The sequence below is a fragment of the Ciconia boyciana genome, chromosome 1 (genome assembly GCF_034638445.1).
Source record: "Ciconia boyciana chromosome 1, ASM3463844v1, whole genome shotgun sequence".
NCBI classification, from domain to species: Eukaryota; Metazoa; Chordata; class Aves; order Ciconiiformes; family Ciconiidae; genus Ciconia; species Ciconia boyciana.
The window spans coordinates 87,904,057-87,916,980 of record NC_132934.1 but is presented as its reverse complement, the minus strand read 5'-3'; positions in this window follow the sequence as shown (position 1 = coordinate 87,916,980).

The window sequence follows — 12,924 nt, the reverse complement described above, 5'->3', positions numbered from 1 at the left end:
ACAGGGAGGGTCAGCCTAGGTGATGTCGTGGATGGAGTGATGCACTTCCCTTGTAAGAGAGAAGCAAAAATATGCTTTATTGATATAAAACAGTGAGTTAACAAGGTTCAATGGTAAATGCAACAGTGGTTTAACAAGATTCAATGGCAAGGTACACTTGATTATTTACTGCATAGAGGACAGGGTCAGACAAAACTGCCAGGGAGACCCTCCCAATGAATCATGAGGTTCAGAAAGGACCCTCTTGCTTTCTAAACTCCTTCTCAGAGAGGAGTCTAGGTGCGGCTGGATCCAATCTGAGTCCCAGACTTGGTCAACAGTTTATGTCTAAAGGATTATATATGTGCAATCAATCCGTTACATCACTTAGCTAAGGTTTCAAAGTTTAGCATGCTATTAGTCACTTACCGAGGATCTGTTGCAGCAAGGAATCTCTCAGCCTTGAGGAGTAACTTTGAGAGGTGTCCCTACTCAAGGGGAGATCCTGGCATGCAGCCTGCTGCCGTGCACGAGAGCTCAACGGGCCCTGGGCTGTCTACTATTTATGGGGGTAAGATGATTGACCCATAAGTCATATTTGCATACCAACCACAGATTTTAGTTTCTTCACTGTGTTTAGGTGGGTGCATTGCCCAATAGCCCTTGGCTAATGTGTTGTTATCTCTCGCCTGAATCCACTTTGAGCAGATGCAGCCATCATGACCAGATGCATCCGTTACGACCGGCACTGGTGGGTCACTGGTGGTTATCGCCTGAGCAGGGTTACAGGAGATAACCTCGGCAGGGGGTAGGTGGGGGGTGCGGGGGAAGCACACCAACACAGGTGAACATGGAGGTCCCTTCTGGCCAGAGAGTCTGAAAGTCTCTGAACAAAAAAAGAAACTCTGTTGATGTTTAATCGGTAACTGCAAATCTTCTGGTTTTTAATTTCCCTGTAACAGTGCAGGTTTGAATTCTACCCATTGTAGAAACCTGCTTAGGTGTAACTCATTAATGTCTTCTAAGCTAAATGCTTGTCCCTTTTAATATTCCTCTTATTCTCTCCTTCCACCCTGCTACCTCAGTTGTGTTTTCCTAGACAGTGTTAGCTGGCACGCTGGTCTATGGGCATTCAGGAATCTTCACTTCTGATTTATTTCTTCTTGCAGGTGCACAGCAATAACATGAGAGGCAAAAGAGACAAGGTACAACATGATAAATTCCAATTATACATCAGATTTTTTGGTTTGGTTTGGTTTGTTTGGTTTGGTTTTTTTTTTTACCTTGAGAGGGGTCAGATACTGGAAGAGGTTGCCCAGAGATGTTACAGGATCTCCTTCCCAGGAGGTGTTCAAGACTCGGCTCTACACGGCCCTGAGCAACCTGATCTAATTAGACCTGCTTTCAACAGGGAGGTTCCCCCAGCCTATCCCCAGAGGTCCCTTCCAACCTAAATTATTAATGGTTCTATGATCTACAGGCCTAAAACAAGGTAACTTTATCTTCCCTATACAGGGAAGTCCTACCTCTGAAACTCTTTTTTTCCTCTCTGTCCTTCTTAATCACATCATAACCAGAGGTGTTAACATTCATGTTGTTAACATCTGAGCAGGTCAATGTCATTGATAATGTCAGTGAAATTAAAATGTCTTTTTGTTAAGGCTGTTCCATTTCTTCAGGTCTTTTCCTCACCAGACCGCAACCCAATGCTCCATAAAAACAAATTATTTCAAAACATGTCTTATTTCAAATGTTAGTATGCCATAGTACTGAAGTACTCTAATGCTGCGCATGACTTTTTGTAGGATAAAAATAGTACATAACAGAAATATTGCATTGAAGGAGGTGTTTGAATGGTATTACAGATACATCTGTCTCTGTAATAGAGGTTTTGACTATAGAGGTTTTGACTATACCATTCTTGCACAATACCAGTTTTGATACATTGCTCTTTCAGGCCTACATAAACGAATGCACTGGGCAAGGCAGGTGGAGCGCTGTAATGTATGCAGGGATTTCTGAGCTTTGAAGAGCTTGCCTTTGCAATATAAATGTAAATCTAGAATGTATAAAAAAACATATTTGTGGATTATATAATACTTTTTTTGGCACATTCTGATGGACTAAATATTTCAGAGCATTGCTAATAAACTCCACAGCTTTTCACTTGACTTTGCCAGAACTGCAGTGAGATAACAGAAGTACGTTAAATAACCTTGAAGAATATTTCAAGATCCATTGGCTGTTATACGTAATGCAATTTCAAGGCGAAGTACTTTGAGTTATAGAAGTGACAGTAGTTCAAAGAGTAGAGCCTAATGATGAGAGATGACAAAATACAATGGGAACTGCAGTATGGACCAAATAGATTTTTAGGAGATCATAACTACATAAACAGTCCATCAAACCTCCTGAAGTTATATATAATTAGAAATAACTAGATTTCTTTCCTGGTTCATACACTGTTAATATAGTGTGCACTCACACGCAGGTATATATAGGCATCTAATGTAATGGTCTTAAAAGATAAGGTAAGCAAGTGTCTTTCTTACACAGAAGTGTATAATGTACCGTGAAGAACATGGGTACACATCAAGTGATAGAGACAAATATTTACCACCAGAGTGACTACAGCTTTTATAACCTTACTGCATTTCTGAAAGGGAAAAACCCTATGCCTGAGAGCCTTTTACAAGGATGATTACCTATTAATAAACAAACAAGCTTAAAATGCATTCATATCCTAATAAAACAGTATTTCCCACTAAGCTATCTAAAATCAAGCAAGATAATGCTCAAATTAACATTACAACTGGAATAAAGTGAATTAATATATTTTTAAGATATAGTATGAAGTCAACCACTGCACTTCAGATGAACACAAGTGGGATTCAGATTGTGAAATTACCTGTCTGAGCCTTAAAAATGTGTAATAATGGTAACAGAACAAACATAACCTTCTTTCAGGTTCAACCTCTAACCTTCAACCTCTTTGAGGCAGCTGCTACACTTACCAAAATTGCTGTTTATTGAGCAACTTATGCAATTTTCCATTATTCAACCTAATTGCTCTCATTTCATTCAAAATGGCTTAAAACCCTCTGTTTCCCATTTTGGCAAGTCTACAAACAGTTTCCAACCATCATAATGGAAGATTATTTAAGACAGCAATTTCTACATATTGGGATGTGTACAAGCTATCATGCACACATGCTTTATCACAGTTTCTAAAGGTTACAAAAATTACTCACCAGTAGACAAGCTATCTATAGGATAGTTTGCAGAGTCTTGAGCTGTCTGCTTTGAATTAGCCTCAAGACAGCAGTAGTCTGCATCTTGCTGGTGCAAGAGGAAACTACCTGTGCTGCTTACCTTTATGGATGGGATCCTTATTTCTCTGTAACTCCCCAAACATATTGAGGGATGTCGCATCTTGCGTCTCTGAAATATGCTGTTCCCTCCCCTTTTGATGTCCTGTTTGACTTCAGGGGATTATCTTCAATTTAGCCCCGTGTCAAACCCTGAAAATTGAACTCTTTTGCTGGCAGTTTGCATATTGTCACCCTCTTTTAAAGCAATGACAAAAGGGTCTCAAAATATGAAGCTGTCAGGATAAGGAAGATATTACTGCACAGCTCTTTTATCAAATCCCATATAGGATAAGAGAATTGATGATGACGTCAGTTTCTCTCCTTTCCTCTGGCTGCTTAGTTTCATCGATGACCTCATTCACCAATATTTTCTCTGACTTCATTTGTACTCCCAGTGCATCTGTCAATATTTTGTACTCTCTCAACGATTCTTCAATCATTCTTGGTCTTATTAGCAGCGAAGGGTCAGGGAAATAAAGTAATTTTGTTCACCCTAGCTAGAGGAAGGTTGCTCCTGGCAAAAGAATTGTCTGTTGGTCCATTAATAAGAAATTTAGTTAAGCAAAGAAAAACAGTGTTAGCAAAGTATGGCATAGAAGAGTATGGAAAGAGAGGTTTAAATACCTGAGCCTTGTTCAAAGGGGTTTGTTTATTTCACATTTTCCCTGCTGCCTGCAAGTGATGGCTTCAAAGAGAAACTAGTTATTCTCAATAATTATTAATAAAACACACAAAAGTGATTGTAAATTGTCAGCATAACCCTCTTACATAATTATTTCTATTTTTCAGCAATTAGTTTAAGTTAGATATAAAAAGCAAACCATTTAAGAGCAAAATCTTCTGTTTCACATGTCAGTTCTCTTTTGATAACATTTCCACACAGTGGACTTGCACTGCAGAACGGACTACAGTCATGTTCTTCCATTTGCAGCCATTTTTTCTTTCTGTATTTTATTACGAGGACTGCCAGAATCTCTTATGCTCTGTGAGGACCTGAGTTTAAAAGGACATGCTCTCTGCTCTGGTCTCCAATGTCATAATTCTTTCAGTTAGCACAATATAGAAAAAGAGTGAATGAGTCTATGGGATGCATGGGCAGGAGCACTTCAGTACATAGAGGGTTAAGTGTTTGTAAGCTCATTGCCTGAATTTAAATTTGATATATTTAATTTCCTTGCATGTTACCATCACTTCCACATCAAAGAATCACATTTTGTTTAAACAAGTTGCTAAACCAGAAGCCATGAGAAAGAAAACCTCTCCAAATGCACTGGATACTTTAATCTTCATCTCACAAAACTCAGGCATTGTATATTAAATAAACCTTGCTCCCAGTTTAACTGGAACATCCTGTAGGACACAGCCAATTAAATAACCTTAAGGACTGAAGTTTACATGTAGTTTCCCCTGCCCCATAATAGCAACTGCCTGTTTCTCTGAATAAAAACTAAACAGGGTGTGCCTGAGAGCTCTAATGCAGGTCTCATTTCTGGACAACTGTTAGGACTTGCCAAAATGGGCCCTGGGACCAGCAGAATTTTAAATCTCAGTCTTTCCTGAGGGCTAGAGTGCTTTCCCAGGCACTGCTCGCCATTGCTCCTAGGAACTGCAGTAGGTACCTTCTATGAGATTTCCTTTAACCCCCAGAAGTTTTTGCCATACTATGAGATGAGAAGATGTGGGATGTATTTTCAGCAGGCATTGGTAATTCCCAGCAACTGAAGACCTAACCAAAAGCAATGTAGGAGGTGCCCCTGGCAGAGGAGGGAAAAAGTCTGTCCAGTTAGGGCCAAATGCTCCAAAGTTTCTCAGTACCTAAGATGGCTCCTGGGCTGGATTTAAGGCATCCAAACACAGAATGACAAACATGAAAGCCCCTTCTCAGCCGTTACTTAACCTAAATTCTATAGGCCTCCAGGGTTTCAGGTTTCCAGGTGACAAAACTTGAAATGCTTAGACAGGGTTTAGTAATTCAGGCCCTAGCAAGACCCAGTCCCAGCCAAGACCCAGGAGAAATCCTCTCTTTGTCTTGTTTGATGGACTTGACATAGTTGGTTGTCTCAACATATTTATTGAATCAGTCTCTGCCCAAAATTGGATTGCACGTGCTTATTCCTTTTGAAATATGGTTAGAAGGACGATGTCTCTCTCTCTGCCTATTAGATTGGGACTATTTTTACAGCTGCTTAGTGGTTAGAGCCCTCATTCAGAGGTGGAGAGGGTGCAGGCCAATTCCCAGTCCTGCCTGTGAGATGTCTGTATGCTTCTGTCTCTCACGTTATGGAATAGCACTGTAGACAGCTATTCCCTGGTAGATGGCAAATCTCAACCACTCCTGAACCTGTGAAGGAGAAAGGGGGAATACTGCTTTAGCTGTATGATGAGAGCAGTCTCACAGAAGAGGTCATTCATGGTCTTCTTTTCCCAGCCCCAAGCCACCGCCAATGCATTTGGCATAATAATATTTAATGCAAAACTCTTAATACAGTCCTGGGAGCAGCAATATGAATCCAGAGCTCCCATGTCCCAAATGAAGTGCTAGAAAATGGAGGTCATTCTGCTCCTTCTCTGACCCAGAGACTTTGTAATTCTGTGCAAAGTGGAACTGGTTCAGAAGTGATTTGGTCCTACTCCAGGACAGCCTTTAGCCTGGTACATGGAGAAGTCCTGCAGTGTGAAAAAGTAAGTCAGAATATTCTCATAAGGACCATGAACCTGGACCTCCTGTGTTCTGAGTGAGTGGCCTGGCTCCTAAAGAAGAGAAAGGGGATTTGCTTGCACTCTTCTGATAGAGTGATGCATCCTTCTTTTTAAAAGGAGGTGATGAAGGTGGCTATTAGTAGAAGAAGCTTCTAGACTGTGAATCCTGAGGGAAAGCAGGTACCTATTAGCACAGAATAAGAAAGCCATATCCTAGAAAGTGGTCAGATTGAAGACATATTTGTGCTGGCTTTCCCCATAGACTCGTGTAGGTGGGTCCCTCCTCAGTGTGCTAATTGTCAAAATTTCCATTCTGAAGCATTGCATTCTCCCCATGAACTGTGCAAACCCTATGTTCAGCATCTCTTGTTTTCTGGATGTGGGCATGCAAAGCCTTCATTATAATAGCAGTCTTGCTGTAGCCAGGATAGCCTAAGTGAAGCAAGATTTGTAGAGAGATGATGTTTTCTATTGGAGCAACGCATATAACAGGAAAAAGAAAGGACAGTCAGGCCTTTTTCAAGCCTTTTCAAGCTCTTCCTGTTTTTTCCATCAATAAGATATTTCTCTGTCTACAAAACTTGTCTTATCAATTTATGGCAAAGAATGTATTACCACCTTTCCTAGATTTTAAAATTTGTCCCGTACAAGCCATTTGGGGAATACTCCATGCCAGGGCTGTTTTCATTTCTCCAAGTGAGCTATGACTGAGGCAGTATAAGCAAGACAGTTTGGTTTCTCAATCTTTTTGTACTGTGTACCCTCAGGCCACTTAGCGGAGGCTTTGGCCTTAGTGGTACCCAGAGACTCTAGAGTGACTCTGCTGAAACAATTTCATAATCGTACTTCCAGAGTCTCAAGATACCTCCTAACAATACCTTGGGTACTTCCCTGTTGTTTACTGTAACACACCTTTGTCTGGAGCTCATCTTACTTTTTAATCAGTCAGCATAATTTCTGTATCAGCATTTAATATTCTATGGCTAATGAAGAATGTCTTGGCATCCTTTATGCCTTTAACAGAAAACTGAGATCCTACACAGGGCTGAGGGTGTTCTCTCACTGTAAACTGGGTTCTTCTCTTTGCCACAGTTGCCATCACCCTGGATTTGGGCTGCTTGTGATTTCCCACCTGCCTCCCTGGTGGCTACTTCAGCCTTAGGCAATGGATCACAGTTCCTCTGGAAGCTTTCTGGGGTTCCCAAGGAAGGTAGCACTTACTTACTTGTAGGCCACATCATTTCCTAGGGCACTAAGATCCCTTCCTTCAGGATGTCCTTTACCTCCCTCCCAGTAAAACCCAATACCAGCTTTCTGAGAAAACCTCTCAACAGCCTCACATGATTCAGTACACCAGAGTTGCTTGCCTTTGACAATTTTATCCCATGCTTTTCCTACTCTGGCAAGTATTGACAAAACGTCTGCCTACCATAAGTAAAATCTCCTTATAACACTAAGCTGGTTAGTAGTACCTGTGTGTACGTGTGCTGGTTTTGGCTGGGATAGAGTTAATTTTCTTCATAGTAGCTAGCATGGGGCTATGTTTTGGATTGGTGCTGGAAACAGTGTTGATAATACAGAGATGTTTTCGTTACTGCTGAGCAGTGCTTACACAGAGTCAAGGCCTTTTCCACTCCTCACCCCACCCCACCAGCGAGCAGGCTGGGGGTGCACAAGAAGTTGGGAGGGGACACAGCCGGGACAGCTGACCCCAACTGACCAAAGGGATATCCCATACCATATGACGTCATGCTCAGCATATAAAGCTGGAGGAAGAAGAAGGAAGGGAGGGGATGTTCGGAGTGATGGCATTTGTCTTCCCAAGTAACCATTACGTGTGATGGAGCCCTGCTTTCCTGGAGATGGCTGAACACCTGCCTGCTGATGGAAAGTAGTGAATGAATTCCTTGTTTTGCTTTGCTTGCACACACAGCTTTTGCTTTACCTATTAAGCTGTCTTTATCTCAACCCACAAGTTTTCTCACTTTTACTCTTCTGATTCTCTCCCCCATCCCACCAAGGGGGGAGTGAGCGAGCGGCTGTGTGGTGCTTAGTTGCCAGCTGGGGTTAAACCACAACAGTACGATAATCAAGATTTCAGCCATCTGCACTTTGGCCCTCTGGCAGCTTGGGGCATCTGCTGAGGATGGGGGATGCAGTCTGAGCTGCTCACAGCATTCGCACCCGTGCTGTGGGTGGCAGGCATATGTCCACAGGTGCTTCAGTTAATCTCTTGCACATCATATCATAATGTAAGTGTCTTGCAGTATCACAAGCAGCTCCACATTGGCAAATGTACCCCTGCTGCACAGTTGTGAATTTCAGCGAGGCTCTGTGCAGTTCATAGCATCCTGTCCTTGCTGCTACATATCTCCAGAGGAAGCCTCTACAGAGCCGGAATCTATGCTGCAAGGAAACATCTTTCCAGATACCTGTCAGCTTTTAGGTTGTGCTGTATTGGAAATATACACAATGTTTAGTGTGACCTATTTCAACAAAGAACGTGTTTTCTCTATGTATGCTAACTTGGAGATCTATTTTCAATGCTTGCTTTGTATCTTCATATTTTTTCTCCAATTTCAAGGTTTTCCTTTCAGCAATAGACAAAAAAGTGGGTGAATAGTTGCTGAAAATTCACTCTTAAACCTAGGCTTTCAAGTTCAGTCTGTCCTTCTGAATAATTGCTTACCTTTTCTTCATGATCTACCATCAAGTATTTTTTTCCCCCTAGTACTCTTAGAGTGTTCTCACTAACCCTGTCTTAAAAACCTTCTTATCTGCCGCTAACTCCTAATTCTATTCTACAAAATCCCTGCCTCTCTGTTGTCTTATGTAATTTTTATGTGTTTCAACTAAAGCCTGATCTAGTTTCTCTTTGCTTGCCTACGCACTGTCTCTGTCTTGCTCCAAACCTTTTAGATTATCTTCCAATTTACCCACATTGGCTTCCTATTTCAGATGCCACTCAGCAAGTTTTTAAGAGAGAATCACAGGCAATACATTGCAAACTGAGCTATTAGCATCAAATATCTATTATTATCAATAACAATATAGGCAAAACTAACCTATAAATGCATAGCAAAACTTTCACCATGAGCAAGGAACCAAATGCCACCACATCAAAACTTACTCAGGCCCTACAAAGAGCACTACCTCCTCATCCAACTGCAACCAGCCTGGCTGACTGGTGATTTGACTCAGATGAAAACTGAACTCAATAAATTTGTGTGACATTCAGTATAAATGGTGAGACTCTGTAGGCAGAAAGACAAAGAATATTTAGCATTTCCAATTTGATTACTTCCAGTACAATATTTAGGTCTCATCCATCATTACTTTTGGTGACATCTTAGAGTGGGGGGAAGATACTCCATCATCTCTGAAAAGCCTATGCACCTCTCCTGTTTTTTCTTGTTAACTACAAGACTAAGTTGGAAGCAAGTAAAAAAACTGAAGCCTGTAAAAGCTCCTAGGTTTTAGATTTTGCTGAACTTGTTTGGAAAACACTTAAATTAGATCCAATTAGTTTTTAATCAATCTAGTTGAAGAAGTTATTCTTTTGGCTGCTTTCACAGGAAACTTGAGTTAAAAGCAAATTATAGCTCTCTGATTGCTACAGACTGGAGAAAAAACTTCCCCTTTTTCACTCATAGCAGCCTACTTCCCTATTTTTAATCAGAGCTGTTGAGTAGTTTGTCCTGGGCAAAGAAAGACGTGTAGAGAAACTGATTTGGAATTTATTTCTAATTATGTTTAATAGGCAATAGATACAGGATGGATTTTTCTCCCCAGATAGCTCCTTTTTGAATGTCATGTGTAAACTGTGATTCAGACAAAAAAGACTCAGGTGTGAATAATGTGTGATCTATGGCTGGCAAGCACAATTGCAGTCATTAAGCTGGGCTTTTATGAGGCTCACTGCATGCTCGTAAGCCAACTTAAAATAAATCTTAATGGATGATAAAGTTGCAAGTTTTACTAAGCTGGCAGAATCAAAATGAGGTTACAGGAGAAATCAAATTCCATGTAAATAAATTGGCAATACAGGAAAATGAAGTTATCAATTTATCAAAGAATTATACATACAAATAGTAAAACACGTAAGCACAACTTCTTTACTCAATCATATAGAAAAATCAATTAGAACATGGCAAGCATGGAAGCTGTGGTAAAGGTATGGCCTTACATTTCTCTAATTTCCCATAAATGTTATGGAATAAGTCCCAATATCACTGTTCTTATATAACAATCAATTCAGCTGTATTTTTATTGTGTCATCAGATCTTAAATTAACTTGGTGACTTTCAGCAGCAGAGTGTTGGGGAAGGACAGACAGTTTTGTCTAATCTCATTGGAGAAACTTCAGTCCTTGCCAACAAATCTATTTCCCATTCTATTAATATAAGACCTATTTAAGCAAACAAAAGTGAATGGAATTTGCCAGACATGAAAACTAAGCCTTATTCAAAAAGGGTTATTTCCTTCAGGCAAAATCCAAGAAAAGGTTTTCTTGAAGACCAGGGCTACACAGCAGCTCAGGGACACTGTGAATAACACTGATGCTTGTGAGAGAACTAAATGCAAGTTGAAAGAAGAGGAATTTCAACTTAAAAAGAGGAAGCTTCTTTTGGACAGAGGGTGCTTGCTGTAAGAAGCACATACGTATTTGTGATAGGAAAGGGTTGATTTTCTGTGATCTGGGCTTTCTGCATATGGTGGAGGACAGGCACTGAGGACAGAGGAAAGAATGAACATTTCTGTTGTCAAGACCCATACTGGAGTATTTTGCGGCCTCTGAGACAGGAAGCCTGGAGAAAGAAATAAGGTACTCCCTAGTATTGTAATAATGCTTTCAGTTGAGTGGTTTTGCTTTTTTATTTATCTGATAATGATTTGAGCAGTTACTGAGGCAAGTCTTTGTAATGCTCCTATAAACAAGTAGAAGCATACATTTGTAAAAATGTAATTGCTGTTAGTAAAGTGACTCCACAGCTGCTAATCATAGCAGCTTCACACACATCCCTTATTCCCTGGAGCAAGCTGACCAATCTATAGCAGAATGAGCCCATTCTATAGTGGCACCAGCACAATTATTTCCTGAATTCCTGGAGCAGGACATTTATAAGTAGAAACTGGGAAAAAGGACCAAAGTGGATCTGAAAGGCATTTTCTGATTGTGCATGTTATAAGGATGGATGTCTTAATTTACACTGGTAGTTAGGAGAATCAGGTCCTTTCTTCCCAACTACTGTAATTCTGGTTGTTGAAGGGAGGGACCCAAAACCAAAAAGCAAAACTTCTTCCTTTAGCTTTGTAAATCAGTCAATGTGCCATGAGAAGCACTGTGAGAAAATCAGTATGTGTCCCCAGAGTGATTTCTGCACTAGAACTGAGAGCAGGAGGGCTTGGCTCATTTAACTGCACTTCTGAATATCACATCTTCGTTTAATAATTGAGATTAATTTATTGCAAGAAAAAGTAGCTCCTGATCAGTGATCGTCCTGTTTAAGAAGCAGTATGAGGTTTGTGTCACATGCCCAGCTGGTTTTGAAAGACACTTAATGAAAATAAAGAATGTAATACCGAAAACTAAACATATAATATATTGTATAGCTGCTAATCCTTCTTAGGTGTGTTTGGGTATAGGTTAGGAATCAACTACAGATTCATCCTTTTGTGTACAGTACATATTTTGCCATCAGAGGTGCCCTGCAAACTGCTATTTGAGGTTATGCTTGTATTGCATTGTGTAGCCATGCTGCTATTTCCAGGCAAAACATCCTGCACAGAAGTAGGAAGCTCAGAAGGGGGACAACCTGGGAGTGGGCATTTGAATTCCCTCTTCTGTACAATGATTCTTGAGGAAACTCCAGCAACTGACTGGTCTGTTAATCAGCTGGCATCTCTAAATTGTCACCTGTGTGGGAACAGGGGTGCACTCCTTCTCTGTTTCATTGCAAAGTCAAACAGGTTAGTGTGATCTGGTGAGATGTGAATCTGGCAATTGCTACTTCCCAGCTGACAAGTTTGCTTGACTAAGCTTGAGGCAATTGCGAGGACTGGGAAAGGAGGACAGACATCAACTGATGTGGTACCTGTGATGCAGAAGTGGTTCAACCAACTTGCCAATTCTGTGGCCAGGTGTAGCTTAGAGTGTGGAAAAATATGTCAACCTGACATGTCCTTTAGGTGGACCTCAGAATAAACACCACAGCTAATCCCAACGAATGTCTCACTCTGGATGATGACATTCTTCCCCTCTGAAATTCCCCTGCAGTTTCACTTGCGTGGAGTACATGTTCGTGTCCTATGATTTTTGCTGTGGGACTGTGCATCGTTAGGCAGTCACTGTGCTCTCTTTCAGAGATACTTGCCCTTTAGTTGTGGATGAAGAATTCTGCTTGCAGAGGCAGTGGAACGCCCCATGATCTTTGGACCAAAGGTATTATTTAAATAATTGGTGTTGTTTAATTGTTATTAAAAGAGCAGTGTCTGGATGTTAGAGCAAAGTGATCCCAGAATCATAAAGTCATAGTTCTCCTGAAGATCTTAGATATAATAAGAGGTTGTTACTGAAAGAGGGGATAGTGGAAGGAATACAAAATGCATTCAGAAATCAAAAATTAGGGAGACAGAGGGTTTTTTTTAAATGTAATAACAACATAATTAAACAACAAGCCCAGAATTTTTAAGTAAGTGCAACGTGGAGTAAAAGATTGTTCTAAAAGAATGAGCAATAGAAAAAGTTTAGCAATTGATTAAAACAGTGCCACTTTCTAACTGGAGAAGCCCATAGGAAACACAAGTTGCCTGGGCAATGGTATATTTTTAAAATGTGCCCCTTGTTGGATATTTATGTGGTTGTATGGCTTAG